The sequence below is a fragment of the Antechinus flavipes genome, chromosome 1 (genome assembly GCF_016432865.1).
Source record: "Antechinus flavipes isolate AdamAnt ecotype Samford, QLD, Australia chromosome 1, AdamAnt_v2, whole genome shotgun sequence".
NCBI lineage: Eukaryota > Metazoa > Chordata > Mammalia > Dasyuromorphia > Dasyuridae > Antechinus > Antechinus flavipes.
The window spans coordinates 721964001-721989379 of NC_067398.1; the positions used below are offsets into that span (position 1 = coordinate 721964001).

Consider the following 25379-nt stretch of genomic DNA (forward strand, 5'->3'; position numbering starts at 1 on the left):
ACCTCTCTTCCCTACTTTGCATGCTTATTTCAGGTGGCAAGTTATTCTCTTAACAATCTTGAGAAATCCCCAAGTGCTTCAAAAATTTTGGTGAATCCTGAAAGAGCTTCCTCAATTTCTCTATAAGTTCAGAATCACCATCTGTTCTCTTTCCCCTTTTTATCATATAGGAAGATGTTTTAACAGTAAATCAAGGTAGGAAGGGATCTCAGGAGTCACTATCTTTTTAAGATTGAGGACATAGGGCCAAAAGCTTATGTCTACTATTTTCAAAAACAACAAAAAAAAATTCATGGCATTATAGAATGATGGTTGAAATTCTTGTGTGTGTTTGTGTGTGTTGCAAGGCAATCAGGGTTAAGTGTCTTGCCTATGGTCACACAACTAGGAAGTGTCAAGTGTCTGAAGGTGAATTTGAACTCATGTCCTCCTGACTCCATGGTTGGTGATCTATCTACTATACCACATAACTGCTCCAATTTTTTTTAAGGCAGTATAAGTGTCATTTATTCAAAAGAACATTTTAAAACCAATAGTCAAAAGCTTCACAGAGTCTTGGAAGCCATTATCACAACTTTCTAAAAAGTCTCTCGACAAGCGGTGTCATTGTCCCATGACTGAAAGTATCCAAGTAGCCCTGAGCCAGCATCCCAGTGAGCAGACATGGCTGGTCCCCTTTCCCTCTAGTATGGCGGAAATCGGAGAGTGGAACCTGAGGGCAAAGGAGATTTGAGGCCCATCCTTTGATAGTTATGCCAGTTAAAGGATAGTTTGATGAATCTTTGAGGTAGATGGTTTTTACATCGACTTTTCCAAGGTTACACAATAAGTGATGAGTCGGAGTTCAACCCCAGGTCCTCTGACAGTCTGGCCTTTCCACGGTGCCATCCAGTCCCTTCTCTTTGGTAAGTCTTCATTCTCTGCCTGTGCCTTTATTAAATTTCTCCCTTGTGCTATAGCCCTTCTTCTAGCCCTATTCCCTGTCTCATGCGTTTTCAGTCTTTCTCCACTGGCTCCTTACCAGCTGCATATAGACATGTTTTTGTCTTGTTACAGGATGACCTAGCTCTGCCTTCCTTGGCTAACAAATGATTATTTCTAGCTTTTTGAATGGGAGGAAGCAGTAGAAAAACTCATTGCTCCCCCATGTATCTCCTGGCAGCAGAGGAATATTTGGGATGTGTGTGGCAGGAGCAACAGAGTTTGACTTCTCTTGTCAGTCTCGAGGTTTTATCTGGAATTCCTACTGGCAAGCTGGGGACAGGAGGTAACAGGAGGGGGGGGGGAGGGGAGGCGAGGGGGGGGAAGGCATGGGATTGGTTACCGCTTTGGGTCTTAGCAGGTGATTAGAAGCATGCGACAGTTTGACCAAAAGCAGGAGGTGGGGCTGCTCTAGTTTGCCAGTTGGTCTTCATTTCTTCTCCCTTCTCCAGGAAGCAAGAACATGATAACTTCCCTTTTTCCTTGTTTACTTGCAAGGTCAATGAGCACACGTAGCTATTGCTCCTCTCCTCTGAGTTGAGTAGAGATGTTTCTCATTTTCCTTATTTTCTTTTCCTCTGCTTCACACCTGCCCAGATTCCTCCTCCCTCCTGCTCCCATTATGAATCCTCTGTCACTCCTGGAACCATGATCAGTTAAATCAACTCTGCCATTGCTCTGGTGTAGAGGTCAGTCTGCTCCATTCTGCCCCCATTTACTCCTCTGTAACCAAAGTGCACCACTGTGGCTCCTCCTCCACTATGTTTTATTTCAATATTTCCATTGGAATGTAAACCTATTAAGGGAAGGGTTTCTTTTGTTTTCTATATATATCTATCCCCAGTGTTTAGTAAAGGGTTTGGCATACATTTGATGTTTAATAAATGCTTTTTCATTTATTCATTTCCCTTATTTCCTCCAGGTAAAAATTCCTCAAGGTCTGACATCTGGCTCTCGACTATTCCATACTTTCTGTTGAGACTTCCCCCCCTGAAGATAACTTTAGATATTAATGAAAAACCTGCACAAGGAGCCAGGATTGAGGAAGAAATCAAGAAAAAGGACTCGGGGAACAGCTGGATGATGTCTTAGTTGTATCCCAAACCTTTCCAACTTCAGACACGTGCACATGTGTGTGCACACTTACTATTGATGCCCTTTTTTTGCACTAGATATTTCTCAAAATGCTACACAGTGAACCCTCTTAACAAAAATGCTGTGCTAAAAATGAATGCTTCTGACAGTATATTCAACGTCCTTCACCTGCAAGCTCTCTCCACCTGTCATCTAAGGGGAAGAAAGTGGGTGTGTTTTGTTGTTTTCTCCAAGTTTTGCCATTTTAAAATCTATCAAAAGTATGTTTTCTCAGGAAATACAGAGGACATTGTTAGGCTTTGAAGTGAAGCTTCAGATCAGACTAAGTCATTATTTACAGGAAGTGTTCTATCTCCCAGAAGTCCAACTGGCTACAAAAGTAGGGAGCAGTTAGGATGATCTTTGCCTGAACAGAGGAAAGTATACACAAGTATAGTGCTAGTGACCAGAAAGTAGAACGGGCAAATCCCAGATTATGCAAACCTATGCCAGGGATATTCTAGTGATGAGAAACAGTGGATGCAGGACATCCTGGACCATTGAGGTACATTAGGAAGGTGTGAGGGGGGAGCCACATTTGTGGACACAATGGTAGGGAATACTCTACTGAATACACTATATTCTATTTTTTAAAATAACTTTTTATTGATAGAACCCATGGCAGGGTAATTTTTTTACACCATTATGCCTTGCATTCACTTCTGTTCCGCTTTTTCCCCTCCCTCCATCCACCCCCTCCCCTAGATGGCAAGCAGTCCTTTACATGTTGAATAGGTTACAGTATATCCTAGATACAATATATGTGTGCAGAACCGAACAGTTTTCTTGTTGCACAGGGAGAATTGAATTCAGAAGGTAGAAATAACCCGGGAAGGAAAACAAAAATGCAAGCAGTTTATATTCATTTCCCAGTGTTCTTTCTTTGGGTGTAGCTGCTTCTGTCCATCTTTGATCAATTAAAGCTCTGTTTATCGAAGAGTTCCACTTCCATCAGAATACATCCTCAGAATATATAATGATCTCCTGGTTCTGCTCGTTTCACTTAGCATCAGTTCATGTAAGTCTCGCCAGTCCTCCCTGTGAATACTCTATATTCTAGAGGAAGAAATTTTATGCTTTTCTTAGATTGCAAGCTTATTCCTCATTGCTGCTAGATGGAACTAAGTGGACCATTCATGTACTTATTCATCTACATTGTTCCTTAACCTCCATGATAACGGAGGAACAAATCTCAGAGGTTCACCTATCACTTTCCAGTTTTTTACTTCAGAGGTGTTGGAAATTCCTAGTGAAACTCTTGTTGATGCATTGGCTGTGCTTCTGTAAGATATGATCTTAGAGAATTGCCTGGGGTGCTGAATGTATAACTGTCTTGCCCATATTTACCCACCAAAATGCGAGAGGCAAGAGTTGAATCCATGTCTTCCAAGGCTAGTTCTCTGTCCCCTGCACCAAAAAGAATATTTTTTTTAAGTTATCAGTTAAAAGTTGAATCCTCATATGTCCTTGGGTTCGTTCACAGAGATTAAAATTGAATTATTGCTGGCAGTGTAGACTGTTAGTGTTGTGTTGATTTACCCAATAGTAATGCAATAGGATTTTATGGATGAAAAACAACCCATTGAAATTGAATGGTAATGGTCTGAATTCGATCTGAAAAATGAAGCAAATTGTAGAATATATAAGAAAACTACACTATATTGCCTAAAAGCAACAACTAAAATAGGGATTTATACATACACATAATGTTTAAGGGAAATCTATTTTGTCTCAAATGAATTGTAAAGAAGAGGAGTCTCAATCATCATTTCTGTTATGACAAAGAATGTTCATGTTCTAGAACATAAAGAATTCAGTAAAAAATGGAAATAAATTCCTAGATCCTTTTTACTTGGACTCATGATTTCCTCAATGCCGAGAATTCCTTAGAGTATAAATTCCCTCCCCTAATGTAATTGGGCATCTTAGTTGCCTTGAGGCAGCAGAGTTTAACATTGGCTCAGAGTCATTCATCTAGTGTGTGTTGGATGTAGGACTTGAATACAGATCTTAATTTTAAGGTTGTCTCTCTATCCTTATTTGTCTCAGAACATATTAGATCATTACACAATTAAAAATTGTACCTAAGTTAAAATATGAGCAAAAAATGTAGATGTAAACGGAGGCTTAATAAGTAACAAACGGGTGAAAGAACAAACCATAGAGCAATTAAAAAATGTGAATGGAAGGGACCAGATATGTTAACTGCTTGCTGGAGAGGGTTTGCTTGTATCTCCACAAATCGAGAAGGAATCAGATGGGTGCCAATGTCTATGAGAATGATGTGGGCTTGTGGGGAGCACAATATCCTAAGATTATCGCAGGCAGCTTAAGCCAGTTTTTGCTTAGAAGTTATTGGTGCTACCTTCAAGGTTTAGTTCTCTCCAGGGACTAAGGCCTTGGCTATTGATGGAACTTGATGGAACCTTTGTGCAAAACCATTCAGGACACAAGGGGCTGTCGATCTTCCTGAGATCCTGACTGAACCAGCAGAGGAGGCCTGGGCTCAAAATTGTATCCGTGATGGATAATCTTGCCCTGCTTTGAAAGTTGTTCCTTCTTGTGGCTTTTATTAACTGTTAATGACAGATGTTAGCAGAGATTCATACTGCTCCTGCCGGAGAGGGAGGTAGAGTTCTGTGGGATGTGACTTCCTTTTAACTATCATGGTTTTCAGCCTCTTTCTCTCTGCCCCCCAAGTGCACGTCCATTTCCACCTCTTCAGCTGACATGCATTCATTGATGGGGATGAGACTATATGTGTGGCCCAGTCAAAAGAGTCGCTGTTGTTTGTCTCTGACCTTGGGGAATGAGCAAGATGCCACTTAGGCCTGCCTCTCTTACTCCCCTTTTCTTTTTTTTTCTTTTTCTTTTATTTTTTTTACATTTTATTTTATTTTATAATAAATAAAATAATAAATAATAATCTAATAATATAATAATAAAGAGGAGGGAGGTTAGAGAACAGTAACTGCCTTTCAGTCTCCTTGTATCATCATCTGTAAAGTATGGTCTAGCTCCTCCTGGAGGGCTTCAGGATCAGCCAGAGTCAGGATAAATCAAAGTCCTTGGTCTTTAGAGGTAGAAGTGAAGGAGGCAGGCAAGCTGCCATGTGGCTTGCCAAAGATGTCTCCTGGATTCTGGAGTCCGGAGTCTCCAGCCTCTCTCCTCCTTTTCCCTGACTTCTCTCCCTCAGCCCTCCAATCCTTGCTTACCATTACCTCACCACGAAGCATTCAGCAAGCCCCAAGCATGAGGAGAGTCATTTATCCAAACATATGCTTATAGAGCCATTTTCTCACATTGAATTACCTAATTAGTCTTCAGTGCTCTCTTGTCTGATTCAAGCACACCTTTTTCAGAGCTTCAGCCCTCTACAATCATCATCCTCTCACAGGAAGAGATCCATTCTACAGGTCTGAGTTAGACCTCCAGCAGCCAGTGGCAGGCGGCTCCCGTATCACAAGTTTTCTAGTCACAACCTTGGAGGCCATCTCTATCACTTACCATATAGAAGTGATGACTGCTGAAATGATTTACTAATGGGACTCCCTATTTCTAGTCCCTTTCCTTTTCCCTCTAACATATCTGTCAAATAGCTTATCTTCCGAAGGCACAGGTCCCTCCTCAAAGGCCTTCAAGTCCATTCTAGATCTACTTCCCAAACTTCCCCTTCTTCTGCATTATGTTCCAGCCATACTGGATAACTTTACTAAATTTGCTGTTCCATATCTTGCCTCATGCATTTGGACAGAACTTTCCTCTTCCACTTCCAATTAGAATGGTTTCACTTCTCACATCTATCTCCCAGAGCTCTTTTCATGTGAGACTCATCTCAGGTTCCATCTCCTCTATAAAATTTCTTTTTCTTCCCTCCTTCCTTTCTTCCTTCCTTTCCTTCTTCCCTTCCATCTTCCCTTTCCTTTGGCAATTAGGGTAAAGTTATAGGATATAGCCCAGGGTCACACAGCTAGAAAGTGTTAAGTGTCTGAGACCAGATTTGAACTCGGGTCCTCCTGACTTCAGGGCTGCTGCTCAATCCACTGCGCCACCATAGCTTCCCCAACAAGCCTTTCTTAAAAGAATAAATACATTTATTTATTAATAATTAAAAAAACCTATTAAATTATGGGCAGATAGGTGACACAGTGGATAGAGTACCAGGCTGGAATTAGGAACTTGGACCTGGACACTTACTGTGTGATCTTGGGTAAATCCCAAAATCCTATTTGCCTCATTTTTCTCCTCTGTAAAATGAGCTGGAGAAGGGAACGAGAAACCACTCCAGTATTTTTGCCAAGAAAACCCCAAATGGGGTCATGAAGAATCAGATACGACTGAAGAATGACTGGAGGATAACTACACAGCCCGGCCCTGATCCTTGGGGATTTCTTCTAATGACCTTCTTACCCAGACTAGTCCTTCACCTGAGTCCCTTAGTCCCACTACCTTCCCTCTCTCTTCTTTAATCTTCTCTCCTCGTTTCTTCAACACTTTTTCTTCATTGAAGAGAATGTTTGGAGTGTGGTTTTCAATCAGTGTATTTATTTTGAGAAGTAATTGAGGTAAAGTCATACAGCTAGTGTTCAAATGTCTGAGGTCACACTTGAATTCTGTCCTCCTGACTCCAGAACTAGTGTTCAATCCCTTATAGCGCCCTCTAGCTGGTTGCACAACAAGCATTTATTAAATGGATTCTGTAGTTATCCCTTCCACATTTCAGGGCTTAGGGACCCAACACTCCTGTGATCTGGAACATCCATGTAACATTTATTGGCTTCTCTTTAACAGGAGAAATCCGAATTTTTTTCTTTTTTCTTTTAGGGGGCATTTACAGTACCTTATTATAAAATTTGAGTTAAATTTTTGGTCATAGGCAATATATAGATCCATGTGATATTTCTAGCCTTTGCCTGCCATCTGCAGCGCCTGCAAAACTCCTCCCAAATTCCCATTTAATTTCTTCTGTTGACCTTCAATGGGTCAAAACCATGATGGGGAAAGTCATGATATGGAAGGAATAACTTAATGCTCCAGGAACTCGGCTAAGCACTGGAGACACATAAGGCAAAACACAATCTTTCCAAATCTTTCAAGTACTACAGATGAAAAATGGTCAATGTCAGGTGTTATTGTTACTACTGCTTTTATTGTCTGCTGTACTGACCTTCGCTGATCTCTTCCGTTCTTACAAAAACAAAACAACGGCAAACACTGTTTGCCCTTGCTGCCCCTTCCAACTGTCTTTTCCCTTTCATAGCCAATCTCCTTGAAAAGGGTGACTATAAAACGTGTTTAAAATGAACGTACAGGTATATATAACCAGGAAAAAAAGAATTTTTTTTAAAGGAAAGGGTGACTATATATGCCTTTATTTCCTTACCTCTTGTTTCCTCCTCAACCCCTTGCATTCTAGCTTCGTCCTCTGGCACTTGACTAAATCTGCTGTCCCCGAGTTCTTTCTTCACTGCTGAAGGTGGTGATTTTTCTTCAGTTCTCATTTCATTTGACCCCTCAGCAGCTAGGTTCTTCAAATATATGAAGGCCTGTTATGGAAGAGGTCAGAGGGTAAAGGAGCAAGGTGTGGTAGCTGCCAAAAGCTGCTAAAGGGTCAAATGTAGACTGGTCCTGAGTGGCAGTGGGGGGAAGTGATAAAGATGCAAGCTGAGGTTCAGTGGCAGGGGAAAACTTCCTTTCAGTGAGACAGACAACATCAAAGTTCAAAGGGCTTTCTCGGGATGGGCTGCCTCTCACTAAGGATCTTGAAGGGGAAGCTGGGTAATCAAAGAATCACTCAGCAAACATTGATTAAACCCCTATGATAGCCGGGGAAGAGTAACCAGAGCATTGGACCCATTCAGTCAACGAGCTTTGTGTATGGGTGTGGTTTTGGGGGGTTCTTGACAAAGCCAGACACTTTGAGACCCCTTCTCCGCCTTTGCTCCCTGCTTCAGTTCTCTTGCCAGTTCTATGTGAGGGTGTGGTGGCCATGATGTGTGCCCAAAGAAATCTGGTTTTTTAAGGAGTTTGTAACAGTTGAGGGCATGGCTGAGACCTGAGAGCAGTGAAGGTGGCTATTCCCCTCTTAAAGCTGCAATACAGGGGTGTGATGCCGAAGAACCTCGGGAACCTGGGGAAGAACAGCTGGGACTGGGTCTCAGAAGCAAAGCCATCTTTGCTTCCTTGTTCAGGAATACCATGGGCTCCTGAGGGTTTAGAAACCCCCTTTGACTTGAAGAGGAGGAGCCATTCTCAATCCTTTTGTGGCCAGGTGACAGGACATTCCTCCCTATGGTCAGGTGACCCTTTGGATTTGGAAAGTAGACACATGATCCTGTTGTCTCAGTGTTGCCCCCACTCTGTATTCCCTCAGGTGAGAGATCTTTCCCTAATGTCCCAGCGGCCTGAAGCTGTGGAAAGTGCCCATCTTCTCAAATAGACCTGAGGCACATGAACCAATCTAACCCCTTAACTGTTTAAATCCTAAGACTAGAGTTCCAACCGGATCAGGTGATCTAGCCCTTTGCCAAGGCTGAATTTCTCCTGTGCCCTTCATTCCATCCCTCCTTTCTCTGGCCCTTGGTCCAACAAAAGTTCCTGAGCAGCTGATTGTATATTGTACAAGTGATGCCTCTGATTCTTCGATTCTTTCTCTTTGACCGAATTTTCAGGCTAATTGTTTTTCATTTTCTTCTGGCTTTTTTCAATCTTTAAAATTTTGTTTTAATATTTCTTCATTTTCATTGATTGTCCCCATCTCTGGAATGTTCTTCCTCCTCATTTTCTCCTCCTGGCTTCCTTCAACTCCCAGATAAAATCCCATCTACTTCAGGAAGTCTTCCCCAACCCCTTTTAATTCTAGTGCCTCCTCTCAAAGTCTTTGAATACACTGAGACCCACAGCCTCTGTGGCTGCGATTGTTGGTATGTGTGCTCAGTGGAGAGAGTGCTGGTCCTGGAGGCAGAAGGGCCTGAGTTCAAATCTGCCCTCGGACACTTCCCAGCTTAAGTAAGCTGCTTTACCTTGTATGCCTCAGTTCCTCATCTGTAAATGAGCTGGAGGAGGAAATGGCCGACCATTCCGATATCTCTGCCAAGAAAGTTCCAAGTGAGGTCATGAGGAGTTGGACATGACTGAACAACAACCATATTTGGAGAACTTCTCTCACCCTGGGAAAATCAGATCCAGAGAATCTTACCTTAAAGGGTCATGCCCAAGTTATCCTCTCAACTTTCTCCGGTACACATCCACCTGAGTAGCTATCGGACTGCACACCTCCTTTGGGATACACAGGGCATTCCCACTGAGTGGTGGACTATTGTTGTTAGGATAATTCAGACAATCAAAACTAAAGAATATCATCAGCTAAAAGTCTCATGGGATTTTACATTACATAGAAACTTTCACTAATCATGCTTAGGGTTGGATGTATTCAATATATTTTTTCTTTTTCTCTTAAAACTTAAATTAATCCTTGCATAAAATCTATCTCTCTAAATCAGGAAAATAATTATATTTTGGAATTCCAAATTGATACTACGTATTGTGGGTTGGTCCAAAAGAATCTCTCAGAAGCTCACGATTATTTGCACACAAACAGGTGGTCGTCTTTTATGATATAGTAATCCTGACAACAAAATAAAATCTCTACAACTGGAGTGCATTAGGATTAAATGGATTAAATAAATGAAATTGATTAAAAATGAAATGTCACTATAGGGCAGCCTAAGTTTCACTTCATAATTCACAATAAGATTCTATACAAGAATTATTTTCCCCCTCTGGTCAAGGATTGTTTGCAAGAATAATTCTATTAGTAGAGTAATGCACAAATTCTTTTATGGAACTATTTAACCTTACCAGAATAGATCCTAATAACTTAACCAACAGTTTCACAATTTTAGATATAATGTCCTTTTTATTTTAGACAAATCTGGAAGCTATCGTGAAATTCATGACCATCACATAACTCTTTATGTGAAGATATATGGTGATAATCTCAGTTTCCTATAATTTCCCTATTTACTCTCAAAGAGCCTGATCACCATTTTATTCCCATCAATTTACTTGGCAGCTTTGGTCACTCTTCTCCAACTCTGGATTCTGGGAATATTCAGTTGCCACATCTCAATAATTATAATAAAAAGTCACAAGAAGTTTCCCATATCCCTCTTCTCTCTATGAAATAAAAAAAAAACAACAACAACCTTTGTCTATGATTATATTTACTGAAATGTTCTTTATATTTTGACATATGTTGTAATAAAAAAAAAAAAGATGATTTTGTAAAATTTTTACTTTCCCAGCTGTAGAGTTGACTTTGGATCAAGTGAGCTTCTTCACTAATTTATCTATGGCAACTAAAAAAGCCCAAGGCAAATAGCCACAGTGAACTCAAGTTTGCTTGCTTCCACCTCCATGGATGACTGACTCATCTCATTGGTCCTTTGACTCCCTTCTGTATCTGCTTCAGAAATGAGGCCTTGATCAAAAGCCTCATGTTTATCACAGTTGTGATCACTAACTCTATTTCCCTCCATGCTATCTACCTTGTTTCTCCTTCTCTCCCTTTGTCCCCCTGTCTCACCTCAAAAGTGTTTTGCTTTTGCTCAGCACCTGGAAGCCTAAGCCCACCTCTGCCCAAGCCCCACCTCTTCTTCCTCCCTTCCATTCTACACTCAACACAGTCTGTCCATTAATCCATCTTTGGGCCAAATCCAGGAGAATAAGATGAGACTATTATGCACCATCTCCCCATCTTCCTACTACCCAGGAAGTTCTTTTTCCCTCGCTTGTGAGTTCCTCTACCCCAATCAACCTTGCTTTATACTATAGTCCCAGTGGATCCCTGTCTCCAGGGTCCATTTCATTGTGCAGATATCAGCTCATCAGTTGACTTACACCCGTGCCCTCTCCCTCTCTCTCTGTACTGCTTTGATTGGGCCAAAGAAGGCGGACGTTTCTCATGCCATACAGCTTTCATCTTCCCAAGGGGCAATGTCACAGCATCACCTCCTTACCTTCCTTTGGACTTCACCTTCACCTTTATATTTGTAGGCTTCTCTTCAGTCTTGACCTGTATTGGAGATGCAAATTTCACTGGTCACTTCCCCTGCAACCCTGGGAAGTCCTCTCCTTCACAAAATACACACACAAGCACCCAACACACACATCCCCTTTTCTTGTTCTGGAAAGCCATTTTTTCCCCTGCTAAGTCCTGGAAAATTCACTTAAATACTCCACGTGCTCTCAGATGAGCTCCCTTAATCACAACAGATCATCCTACCACATTCTGACCTGCCCCATTTCTATTCTCAACCAACTGTGTCCCTCAGTCCACCTCTGAGCCACATCTGGGAGAGTGAGGTGTGACCACTGTGCACCATCTCCCCATCTTCCCTACCACCCTTGAAGCTCTTTCACTCTTGCATCTCTCTGGCTTGTGAGTTCCTTCAGCTCCATCTACCTCCCTTTGCACTTCACTCCCAGTGGATCCCCTTACCTCAAGGATTCATTTCATTGGGCTCATCATATCAGCTCATCATAATCGACTTGCTCCTGTGCCCTCTCACTGTCTCTGAGAACTGCTTCCAACTGGCCCAAGAAGGAGAATGTTTCTCATGCCATACAGCTTTCACCTTCCCAAGGGGCAATGGCACAGCATCACCTCCTTACCTTCCTTTGGATTTCACTTTCCCCGTTAGGTTTGTAGGCTTCTCTTCAGTCTTGACCTGTACTGGAGACACACATTTTAGGCACAGCACTGGGCTTTTCCCCAGCAACCCTGGAAAGTCCTCTCCTTCATGAAACACCCCCCAGTCACCCAACCCCACCCCATACACAGACCTATAGACATATTTCTTCAGTGTCCTTTATAGTGACTTTATATTGGCTAGGACAGTATTCCAACCTCCACGTGCCCTAAGTCCTACACCTGCAAAGACTTGTCTTTGCCCATCTATCTAGTCCCTGGGTAGAAGAGTACCAGTGCTGGCTTCTCCTATCAGAATGAAGATGTTCTAGAGGATTTCTAACCCTGTCTGTCCTTATCTATCTGCACAACCATTAGATGGCCAGAGACCCACCTACACTCCTAGCTGCTCGGGTCTGATCAAACAGCCCTCGTGTCCTGCCATTTCCCTTGCCCAGGGAAGTGCAGTTGGGAGCATTCCCTTGCTCCAGTGCTGGGCCTGCCCCTTGCTGTTGTCTCTCCCTACTCTGGAGCATGTTCGGATGGGACCAGTTGAAAGTAGAAATCGATGGCAGCATGAAGACTATGTCAACATTAGGAGGCAGATGACAAGACCCAGTGTTATTGGACCCATTGGTCTGGCTTAAGGAACTGGGGAATAGCCTTCTCCTCCTCCTCCTCCTCCTCCTCCTCCTCCTCCTCCTCCTCCTCCTCCTCCTCTTCCTTCTCCTCCTCCTCCACCACCACCACCACCACCACCTCCTCCTCCTCCTCTTCCTCTTCCTCCTCCTCCTCCTCCTCCTCCTCCTCCTTCACCATCATCTCCTCTTCTTCCTTCTCCTCCTCCTCCTCCTTCTCCTTCACCATCATCTCCTCCTCTTCCTTCTCCTCCTCCTCCTCCTCCTCCTCCTTCACCATCATCTCCTCCTCTTCCTTCTCCTCCTCCTCCTCCTCCTCCTTCTCTTCCACCAGCACCACCACCACCTCCACCTCCTCCTTCTCCTCCTTCTATTCCTCCTCCTCCTCCTCCTCTTCCTCCTCCTCCTCCTCCTCCCAGCGACTGTCACTTCTTCCCAATGGAGCATTACTGACTAAAGATCCCGCAGACCTACCCGAACAAAAACCTAAAACGTTCTCTCCCGCTGTCCCAGAGCTTTCCACCTCCTGCCGCAAGGTCCCCTAAGGCTACTCCATCTCTGGATTCCCTGCTGGACTGGCAAGCAGCCACACAAGTTGTCTATCCCTCAGCCATCCTAAGAGAATCCCCTCCCCACACTGACTGCCCGTGGTGCCCAAGAGTCCTAGCGACTCTGCTCAGACCATGTAGCCATAGTACCTTGAGATTTCCATGTCCTTTTGCCGTTCTGCGAAAAAGTTCCTCTTGCCCAGGGCCGTGTACTTGGCAGCGAGCTCCCGCTCCCGCTGGGCCTTCCTCTTCAGGCCCTCCCGGAGGCCAGCCTGCTTCTGCCTGGGAGCGGGACCTTCCGCTGGGGTTCCCCGGGCTCTTGGACCTTGAGAGGTGGCCGGGGGACCCCGACAGAGCCAGCCAGCTTGTCTTTCTTCTGGGGAACCTTGGGCATGTTGGCGCTGAGGAAGGTCCGGAGCTGCTTCCACATCTCCGGAGTGGGCTCAGGAAGGCCCCTCTTGCGCTTGTTGGTCAGCGGGCCGCTTCCTCTTGAGGCTCAGCGCCACTCTCAGACAGCTCTCGGCCCGGCCAGGGCTTTGGCGGCCCCGCAGCCCTCTGTCCGCTTGCACACCTCTGGCCTCTGGGTACCCGATGTCCTTGAGCTGCTCTACGCCCCTAGAGGGAAAATGACCAGTGGAGAAACACAAGGGTTCCAGGGCTGTTTCCCAGACTGCTGCCGGTGCTGGCAAACTGACGGCCTGGGCAGGTGACTGAGGCGCTCGGAGAGAGCCGGCCCTCTTGTGCTCTGGCTTACCCAGAGCGTGCAACTCCTGCACTGATTCCGGGATGTGCCTGCCCAGGGTGCTGGGCACCTCCCTGAAGGGAGAAGGCAGAGGCGGGAGGCGCAAGGCTCCCGGGGCCGTTTGCAAGCCTCCCGCTGGGGCTGCCAGATGCTCTTGGATCTCGGTAATGCCTCGGTAATGAGTTAGGAACTCAGGGGCTACATCCTCCTTCTTCTTGCCCAAAGCCTGAAGCTCTGGGATCTCCTGCAGCATGCGCCTGCGCAGGGAGTCCGGGTCTTTTATCCAGAACTCTGGGCTGGCCGGCGTTTGGCACGTCCTGTCCTGGAGGGCTGTTTTCTGCCCTGGCTGAGCCGATCGCCCGGGTGGTTTCTTCTCTGGGCTGCACTTGCGCGGCAGCCCCGGCCCTCTGTCCATTTGGTCCGTGCTGTCCTTGGGGGCCTCCAGGCCTTTCGCTTGCTCCACCTCCCTGAAGGGACAAGGCAGAGGAGGGAGGCGCAAGGCTCCCGGGGCCGTTTGCAAGGCTCCCGCTGGGGCTGCCAGATGCTCTTGGATCTTGGCAATGCCCTGGCGCGTTCGGACGGCAGCGGCCACATCCTCCTTCTGCTTCCCCAAAGCCTGAAGCTCTGGGATCACCTCCAGCATGCGCCGGCGCAGGGAGTCCAGGTCTTTTATCCAGGCCTCTTGGCCGGCCTCGGGACGGGTCTCGGGGCGCTTCACCCTCGGGAGGGCCGCTTTACGCCCCGTTGTCTCTGGCAGCTTCTTGCCGCCGCTCAGCTTGGTGGCCCTTTATCCATGTTGGAAAACCTGGCGTTGGAGGCTCTGGAGCCTTTCCGCTGCCCCACTTCCCCGGAGGGAGAAGGGGGAAGGGCAAGGTGCAAGCCCTCTCCCAGTTGCTTGTCCTCTGTGAGACTGGCAGTGGGCCTCCTCCCATTCTCTCCTAACTCTTGCCCCCCAAGACCTGGGGCACCCTTAGCCAGTTGGCCTTCCCTGGGCCTGGGGGTGCTTCCCGGCAGAGCCTCGGGCCAGAGCGGCACAAGGCGGCCCTGCACGGGTTTGCTGGCAGGGTTTTCCAAGGGAAGGAGCGGGGGACGCTCTCCTTCCAAGGACACGTGGCGGGCATTCAGCCAACGGGAGGACTCGGCCTTCCCCTGGTCCCCTTTCCCTTTCTCCTTCACAACCTTGCGGTTTCTCTGCTCCCTGTTCGGGGCGGGAGGCAGGGAGCCCGGGTGGGCCCGGTTCGGGGTTGAGGTAGCCAAGGAGCTGTCCCCAGGCCCCCCTGCTGCCGCACACAGGGGAGAGCCCTCCAGAATCGGGAGCTCGCTTGCATTGGCGGCCCCGGATTGGAAGAGTTTCAGGCGCTGGAGCCTAGAGAGCATTGGGACAATAAGCCGGCGCCCCGGGGGACCCTTCATCACCGCAACGATACAGAAAGAAAAAAAAACTTCCCTAGTAATTCGAGCCTAGAAAGCGCAGACACTGGCCGATGGCGGACGGACTCGCTCTGCTTCCTCCACCAGCTGCTCCAAGTGCCTTCTGAAGCTCCAGGAGGTCTGGGGCCGGTACTTATATCCCTGGCTGTCAAGGAAGCCCACGTAGCCCTCTTGTCTCCTTCCATGTCGGGACCAGAAAAAGGGCACAGAGGGGGATGGGGAGGAATGGGAGCTTGAGAGGAGGACAGGGGGAGGGCGAGCCTTCATTTTAGAGCCTTTTTTCTTTCTTTCTTTTTTTTGGTAGTTTATTTATTTATTTATTTGTTTTGTTTTTAATAATTATAACTTTTTATTGACAGAACCCATGCCTGGGTAATTTTTTACATTATCCTTTGCACTCACTTCTGTTCCGACTTTTCCCCTCCCCCCTCTCCCTCTCCCTTAGATGGCAAGCAGTCCTATACATGTTAAACATGTCGCAGTATATCCCAGATACAATATATGTGTGCAGAAAGGAACACTTCCCTTGTTGCACAGGGAGAATTGGATTCAAAAGGTAAAAATAACCCGGGAAGAAAAACAAAAATGCAAAGAGTTTACATTCATTTTCCAGTGTTCTTTCTTTGGGTGTAGCTGCTTCTGTCCATCCTTGATTAATTGAAACTGAGTTAGATCTTCTCTTTGTCAAGGAAATCCACTTCCATCAGAATACATCCTCATACAGTATCGTTGTTGAAGTATATAATGATCTCCTGGATCTGCACTTAGCATCAGTTCATATAAGTCTCTCCAAGCCTCTCTGTATACATCCTGTGGTCATTCCTTACAGAACAATAATATTCCATAACATTTGTATACCATGATTTATCCAACCATTCTCCAATTGATGAGCATCCACTCATTTTCTATTTTCTAGCCACTACAAAGAGGCCTGCCACAAACATTCTGGCACATGCAGGTCCCTTTCCTTCCTTTAATATCTGGATCAAAGGGTATGCACAGTTTGATCACTTTTGGTACATAATTCCAGATTGTTCTCCTGAATGGTTGGATTCGTTCACAACTCCACCAACAATGCATCAGTGTCCCAGTTTTCCCACATCCCCTCCAACATTCATTATTTTTTCTTGTCATCTTAGCCAATCTGACAGGTGTGTAGTGGTATCCCAGACTTGTCTTAATTTGCATTTCTCTGATCAATAGTGATTTGGAACACTCTTTCATGAGTGAAAATGGTTTCAATTTCATCAACTGAAAATTGTCTGTTCATATCTTTTGAACATTTATCAATTGGAGAATGATTTGATTTCTTATAATTTAGAGTCAATTCTCTCTATATTTTGGAAATGAGGTCTTTATCAGAACCTTTAGCTGTGAAAATGTTTTCTGTTTGTTTTTTCCCTTCTAATCTTGTTTGCATTAGTTTTGTTTGTACAGAGGCTTTTTAATTTGATGTAATCAAAATTTTCTATTTTTTGATCAATAATGGTCTCTAGTTCATCTTTGGTCACAAATTTCTTCCTCCTCCACAAATCTGAGAGATAAACTATCCTATATTCCTCCAATTTATTTATGATCTCATGTAAAAGTTATATCTTGCATGCCCACTTTCATAGTTAACTTCCAGGTCCTTTTTTTTGATGGTAATTCAGAGGCAGACAGCCTTCTAACCATGTTGGCCGATGCTTTTTTATTTCAGGAAGCCCAGGAATCTCACTCTACATATCATCAGGCTGCTCGAGCTTTAAGTTCATAATTTGGAATAACAAGAGAGGAAGCTAGGAGCACATTAAAAGCCTGTACAGCTTGACTTCCTTTCCACAATCCTACGCTCCCTCCAGGGAAGAACCCTCATGGTTTGAGACCCAATTAAATTTGACAAATGGATGTGACCCATTATAAATCTTTTGGTCATCTGTCTTTTATCCATGTTATGGTAGACACCTTTTCAGGATTCACTTTTGCAATACCAGCAGCAAAAGAGACAGCCCAAGTGGTCACTGAATTCCTATACAAGCATTTGCAATTATGGGTTGCCACAAGCAATAAAATCAGATAATGGATCTGTATATACTTCTAAACATTTTGCACACTTTTGTGCACAGTGTAAGATTTTACACACCACTGGCATACACTTTAATCCTCAAGGACAGGCAATAGTAGAGAAGAGAAACAGAGACATTAAGACACTACTCCAAAAACAAAAGAAATGGGGAGCCACAGATAACCCTAAAAAACTTTTAAATTTAGCTCTTTATACTATTAACTTCTTGATTTTTGACAAAGATGCACTGGCTCCTGGAGACAGGTTTTATAACCCACCGGAAGGGCAATGTCCAGGGAGAGCAGCTCCCCTATCTTTAGATAATCACCAGGTGATGTGGAAAGATCCAAAAAGTGGTGAATGGAAGGGACCAGATAGGTTAACTGCTTGGGGGAGAGGGTTTGCTTGTATCTCTACAGATGGAGAAAGAATCAGATGGGTGCCAACAAGCTGTATTCACCTTGTCCATCAGAGAGAGATGTAGCAGACCCTTGAAACGAAGGAGAAGACTCAAGAAACATCGGGTGGTTCCATCACTGACTATGTTCACCACTGGAAGAGCATGGCAGTTATGGCAATTGACTCATGGACATCAAAAATTGTTAATGACTGATTAACTGGTGCAGGACTTCAAAACCCTCAGGAATCATTGGATTCTCTGAGAAATGATAAATAACACCAGCTCAATGTGAACAACTTGAGGGTTACTGAACTTAGCTGTGGAATGGTCATGATCTTGGTCTTTATTATTTTCAATGTTCTAGAGAAGTTATTCTTGGTTGCCACTTGTTATAAGATCTGATTATGGCTCCACTCACTGGAATTCACTCCATGAAAAACTTGGACTTTACTCCCAATTTCAAATAGATCTCATAGCAAGACCTTTGACTTTTTCTGAGAAGTATTACAAATGAAAAATATGTGAAACATAATTTCTGCAGAATTAGCGATCATTGCTAAGTGAAATGAGCAGAACCAGGAGATCATTATATACTTCAACAATGATACCATATGAGGATGTATTCTGAGGGAAGAGGATTTATCGACAAAGAGAAGATCTAACTCAGTTTCAATTGATCAGTGATGGACAGAAGCAGCTATACCCAAAGAAAGAACACTGGGAAATGAATATAAACTGTTAGCATTTTTATTTTTCTTCCCGGGTTATTTCTTCTGAATCCAATTCTTCCTGTGCAACAAGAGAACTGTTCGGTTCTGCACACATATATTGTATCTAAGATATACTGTGACATATCAAACATGTACAGGACTGCTTGCCATCTGGGGGAGGGAGTGAAGGGAAGGAGGGGAAAAGTCAGAAAAGAAGGGAGTGCAAGGGCTAATGTTGTAAAAAATTAGCCAGGCATGGGTTCTATCAATAAAAAGTATAATTATTAAAAAGTAAAAATTAAAAAAATAAAAAAGGGAAAAAAAGAATTAGCGAGGTGGCGGTAGTGGTGATGGTGGTGGTGGAGGAGGAAGAGGAGAAGGAGGTGATGGTGGGGTAGAGGAGGTGGAGGAAGTGATGTTGGAGGAGGAGGTAATGATGGTGGTGAAAGAGGAGGAGGTGGAGATGGAGGAGGAGGTGATGGTAGTGGTGGTGGTAGAGGAGGAGGAGGTGATGGTGGTGGTGATGGTAGAGGAGGAGGAGCAGGAGGAGGAGGAGGAAGAGGAGGTGATGGTGGTGGTGGTGGTGGTGATGATGATGGAAAAGAAGGTAGTAGAAGAGGAGGAGCAAGAGGAGGAGGAGGAGGAGGAGGAGGAGGAGGAGGAAAAGGAAGAGGAGGAGCAGGAGGAGGTGATGGTGGTGATGATGGTAGAAGAGGAGGAGAAGGAGGAGGAGGTGGTGGTGGTGGTGATGGTGGTAGTGGTGGTGGTGGTGATGGAGGAGGAGAAGGTGGAGTAGGAGGAGGAGGATGTGGAGGTGATGGTAGTGGTGGTGGTAGTGGTGGTGATGGTGGTGGAGAAGAAGGAAGAGGTGGAGGTGAGGTGAGGGTGGTGGTGGTGGTGTTGGTAGAGGAGGAGGAGGAGAAGGAGGAGTAGGAGAAGGAGGAGGAAGAGGAGGAAGAAGAAGAGTTGGAAGTGAGGGTGGTGCTGGTAGTGGTGGTGATGGTGGAAGAGGAGGAGGAGGAGGTGGTGGAAGTGGTGGAGGAGGTGGTGGTGGTGATCGTGGTGGTGGAGGAAGAGGAAGAGGAGGAAGTGATGTGGTAGTGGTGTGTAATGACCGCGTATTTAAAATCAGCCGGAGTCAGGAATTCAGGTTAAGGGGAAAATCTTCAATATTTATTGAAGCCATTACAGTGGTGGTGGTCGAGGAGGAGGAGGAGGAGGTGGAGGTGATGGTGATGGTGGTGGTGGTGGAGGAGGAGGAGGAGGTGATGGTGATGGTGGTAGTGGAGGAGGAGGAGGAGCAGGTGGTAGTGGTGGTGGAGGTGGAGGAGGTGATGGTGGTGGTGGTGGAAAAAAAATTTCCCTGTTTATTGCTTCCTTATTAATCTTGTCTATATTGGTTTTCCTTATTGAAAATTTTTGACTTAATATAATCAAAATTATCCATTTTGCATTCAAGAATGCACTCCAATTCTTCTTTGGGCATAAATTGTTTCCTTCACAGATCTGAGTGTCCTTTGTTCTTCTAATTTGCTTATAATATCATTCTTTATGACTAAATCTTGAATGCATTTCAACCTTATCTTGGTATGGTGGTAGATGTAGGTCAATGCCTAGTTTCTGCCATATTAATTTCCAATTTTCCCAGAAATTTTTGTCAAATGCTGAGTTCTTATTCCAAAAGCTGGAGTCTTTTGGATTCCACTGAAGCACTGAATTACTATAATCATTGAGTATTATGTATTGTGAACCTTACTTATTCCACTGATGGACCACCCTATTTCTTAGCCAGTACTAAATGGTGTTGATGATATCAGCTTTATAATATAGTGTTAGGTCTGGTACCTAGCTAGGGTACATTAATTTGCATTTTTTTCATTAATTCCCTTGAAATTCTTGACCTTTTATTCTTCCAGATAAACTTTAGTATTATTTTTCTAGTTCTATAAAATAGTTTCTGGCATTGAATAAGTAGATTAATTTGGGTAGTATTGTCATTGTTATTATATTAGCTCAGCCTACCCATGAACATTTTATATTACTGACAGTTATTATCAATGAAATTTCTCTTTGTATTGCTTGCAGCTGAACTTTGTTGGTAATATATAAAACTGCTTATGATTTATGTGAATTTGTTTTGTATACTACAACTTTGCTAAAGTTGTCAATCATTTTCAGTAGTTTTTAAATGGATTCTCTAGGGTTCTTTAAGTATACCATCATATCTGCAAAGAGAGATAATTTGGTTTCCTCATTCCCTATTTTAATTCCTTTAATTTCTTATTGACAAAGCTAACAGATCTAATAAAATTAGAATTACTATTGACTAATAATTATGAAAGTGGGCAACCTTGTTTCATCCCTCATCTTATTGAGAATGGTTCTAATTTTTTCCCTATTACATACAATCCTTGATGATGGTTTTAAATAGATGCTAATGATTATTTTAAGGAAAACTCCATTTATTCATATATCTCTAGTGCTTTAAATAGGAATGGGCATAGAAATGCTTTTTTCTGCATCTAATGAGATAATCTTATGTTTTTTTGGTTAGTTTAGTTATTGATATAGTCAATTATGCTAATAGTTTTCCAAATGTTAGATTAGCCCTACATTCCTCGTATAAATTCTACTTTGACATGGTGTATTATCCTGGGAACAACCTGCTGTAATCTCTTTGCTAAGATTTTATTTAAGATTTTTGCATCAATATTCATTAGGAAAATTCATCTTTGATTTTCTTTCTCTGTTTTAAGTTTAAATATCAGCACCATATCTGTGTCATAAAAGAAATTTGGTAGGACTTCTTTTCCCCCTATTTTTACATATAGTTTGCATAGTACTGAAATTAATTGTTCTTTAAGTGTTTGCTAGAATTCACATGTAAATCCATCTGGCCCTGGAGATTTTTTCTTATACAGTTGATTAATAACTTGTTCAATTACTTTTTTTTTAAATCAGACAATTCAAGTAACTTTTTCTCTTCTGTTAATCTGAGCAATCTATATTGTTCTAAGTATTCATCCATTTCACTTAGATTATCAGATTTATTGACATATAGTTGGGGAAAATAGCTCTAATTATTGTTTTTATTTCCACTTCATTGGTGGAAAATTCTTCCTTTTCATTTTTGAGACTAACATCCTGATTTTCTTCTTTCCTTTTTCTATTCAAATTAAGTAAATCTTTATCTATTTTGTTGCTTTTTTCATAAAACCAACTTCTGGTTTTTTTTTATTAAGTCAATAGTTTTTTTTAGATGTTCTTAGTCTCCCCTTTTATTTTTAGCATTTCAAATTTGATATTTAATTGGGGTTTTTATCCTTTTCCTAGCTTTTTTAGTTGTGCAGCACCTTTTGATAAATGTTACCTTTTTCTGAGAAATGCTTCAATTAAAAAAAAAATTCACTTGCAACATAATATATGATTTACATGACTCTTTATGAGGGGCAAGCTTCACAATAAATTCTCTGTTTTCTATAGATATTACTTGGGTATTAATATAGATAACAGATAAAATATGAAATATTTCTCCCTTACTTTATATGTAGAAGCAGATGGTAGACATTTTTCAACTGTCCCTTCTTTATCAGTATAGAATATTCTTTCTAACATACCATTCAATTGTGTGACAAAAAAATTTGAAAGTAGAATGAGAAAATTTAATAAACATTTCAGGAAAGACTGTTCAATATGATCTTAAAGAAGGAAGACAGGTGGGATCAGAATAAAAGGAAATCCAGGTAGGTGAAATGGAAAGTAAAAATAAAGTAATTTTCAAACTTAAAACTTTATTCAAGTGTTCTTTTTGTAAAAGTGGAAATAAAATGCTTGAGGATGGAACATTTAGAAAAATTACAGGCTTGGTGGGTTTTCTTTTGCCAGAGTGAATAAAAAAATGGAGAATTTGAAAATCAGAGCTGATAAGCACAAATGAGCTTATGACTGAGTAACATGCATCCAGGAAAGCTGTGGTGGGCATCAACCATTGACAGTGTTTATCAAATTTAAAGAGATAAAATGAAAAAAGAGAATTGACTAAGTGAAAGAAAACATAGCTGCTAACCAACATCAGGATGGTGTGAGTGGCTCTAAAATCAGGAGAATTTTTTTAATATTTTATTTTATTTAATAATAATTTTATATTGACAGAATCCATGCCAGGGTAATTTTTTTTTACAACATTATCCCTTGCACTTGTTTCTGTTCCGATTTTTCCCCTCCCTCCCTCCAACCCCTCCCCTAGATGGCAAGCAGTTCTATATATGTTAGATATGTTGCAATATATCAGGAGAACTTCTTGACAATTGGCTGGAACTGTGAATATACTGGACTTGTCAATAGTGTTTTTGCAGGTGAAGCTACTGCTTATGAACATAAATCTCACATACAGGAAATCAGGAATAGAGTACACTATTACAAATACTGAGTCATTTCATTGAATGAGGCTGAAGCAGATTGTGAGCAGAATCATAGATTCTATATCCTTGTGCTGTTAAGGCTTTCTATAATATTTTGCATATTCACACACACATAGATATGAATGAGTATTTGTAGGATCCAGAAGAACAAAATAAAATGAGGAAATCTATAGGGAGGCATGGGTTTTGAGTTCTGACCATCTGGAACAGGTAAAGGAACTGATGGCTTTAATCTGAAAATCACTCAGAAGGCAGGTGTTGGTGACAGAAAGACTGTGGGCCACTCAGTAGAGGAAAACAATAAATCGACAGCTGACCTGATCCAGGAAAATTTTCAGCCCCGAGGGATTCCCTTGGAAATTAGTCCTATGAGATTGGACAAGGACAAGTGGGAAAAAATGGAATTTGTGGATCTCATCTTCCTGAGAGGTAGGAATGTAGAGATAAGGAGGAAGGAGTTTACCAGTACACCAACTTCTGCCTAAATGAAGAAGAGAATACCTAGAACTATGTCAAGAAAAAGAATTCTACCATTAGGGGCTGTCTGATTTGGTTATTATCCCCATCAGCTGCCAATAAATTCTCCACTTCAATTATATTGGTCTCTACTAGCACCTGTAGCTTGGGCATAACATTTAGGCTTCTCCTGAGTCCTAGATTTGAACATCAAAATTTCCATTCAGTTCTTCTCTTTTCATCAGGAATGCTTTAAAATCCTCTCTTTCATTGAATCTCTCCCTATACATATACATATCCCTACATCTCTCCTCCCCTCTTAAAATAAAGGGGAAAAAATAAAGCCTCAGAAAATCCCCTAGGGACAGGACCTTGGGACAGGGAAAGGGAAACTTATTCACAGGAAGACTCCTGATTCGAGGGTGGGTAATGACCACAGATTGTTCATCACAAACACTTCAGAGCCCAGAAGGAATTGGGAAACCTAGTCTTCTCAAGTGGGAGAAGTAGATTACCGAAACATAGAGCAAATTAACTCATTTCTCACCTGAAAGGGGGATTTTAATGTGCTCTCGATGATTCTCTTCGGAGCTCCACGACTAGTGTTGAACACCAGCAGGTCTGTTAATTTGTTATTCCATCAAGCTGTTTTCTTCCAGTGACCAGATATGTAAATCAGCCTGGACTGTGGTTGGGGGAGGGGGGGAGGGGAAAAATAGGGGAGGAAGAGGAGGGAAATGAGAGCACAGTCTCTGGAGACATCATGTGGTCAACCTGGGAATAGCAGGACACTTGTCCGTGGATGTTTCCCTGTAAGTTTCATCCTTGGTGATCACTATTTGCCCTGCGAATATATCCCTTTAATTCACTTAAGAAGAGAGACGTTCCTCGAATTTTGCCCCAATTCTGCTCTCTATTAGCTCTTCCACCAGGTCCCTGGACAAAAAGCCTGAACCTCTTGGCTGCCTCACCTATTCTGAGTCTGTCACTGTGAACCTAAATGCAGAAAATAAAAACACAGGAACAGGAGGCAAAAAGTTGTCCCCAAACAGATACACTTGTAACCAAATGCTTTGGAAAGTCTTTCCTTAGCCTTTAACAGAGCACAATTCTGGCACTGACTGGCCCCCAATTTGGATGCCCTGAACTGTCAGAGGGACCCCTGCTAGGGATTTCTGAAACTTTGTTATATCCTGAACCCTTATTCACTCTGTGGCCTGAGCACCAGACCTATGATTAGTCTCTTGTGAGAAATATACCTCTTGAGCTCAGAAAGGGGTGAAGTTAAAAGTCAGTTTTATTACACATCTGCAGGAGTGGATGCGTCCCAATTCAGAATAGCACACACCAGATAGAGGAGGCAAAAGCAATCTAGCCCTTTTCCGGACCAACAAAACCCTTCCCGATTTGCTGGGTATTCCAGGAATCACAACTTTCTAATATGCCTGTTACCTCCTTACCCCTAGATATCTTCCCCTGCCCACCATACATTGCCTGACCATTAAAATAAGCCCAAACTCCTCCTGAAAAAGAGAAGTGAATATTTTGGGGCTATTTGCCCATGAACTTCAAGCAAAGCATAACCTTTACTAGACTTAAGTATCTCCTAACCTTGAACGGGAAAGACAAGTTACATCTCATTTTATCTGGTCCTTCTGCTAAATGCTTCTCTGAATTTTAGGAGACAAACTCTGTTATATCTCTCAGCTATTCAGCTAAACCATGTGGCCCTGAGGGTGGGACTCCTGCAAAATGATTAAAACTTTTTGAAGGGCATTCTGGGAGATTATCTATTAGCCCCTTCCCCAAAAAATAAGCCAACTCAACTGAGAATTGTATGTTGTTCATTATAAATCAAATAATGTAAAATTAGCATTTGTTATTCAGAATGCTATAAGGCTGTCAGACATGAATTGGATAGAGTTTAAAAAGAATAATTTCTTACGTCAGTGCAATCACATAAAATCTCATCATTTGTTAACTTCACAAGTCAAGTTCGGAAGCTCTCACTTGGGCATATGGAAGTGTGACTGTGCAGAAAAGTATGTTAGGAACAAATAGTATTTGATCATGATTTCTGCAAAGTAATAAAGTGTTGGCAATAACTGAGATTGAACAGAAGATACAAAGTAAAAGTTCCCCATAGCTAGTGTTCTGTGGTTTTCTGTAAAGAGCTGAAACTC

The 25379-nt window shown here is 42.9% G+C and overlaps 2 long non-coding RNA genes across 2 annotated transcripts in view; both read left to right on the forward strand.

The window, feature by feature from the left end:
• LOC127545317 (uncharacterized) overlaps positions 1–25379 on the forward strand; it is a 57551-nt gene that overhangs the window by 9513 nt on the left and 22659 nt on the right. The window lies entirely within an intron of this gene.
• On the forward strand, positions 1307–3966 carry LOC127545799 (uncharacterized). The gene is made up of 2 exons (XR_007949839.1): positions 1307–1670; positions 1904–3966. It is a non-coding gene; the product is annotated as an uncharacterized LOC127545799 (long non-coding RNA).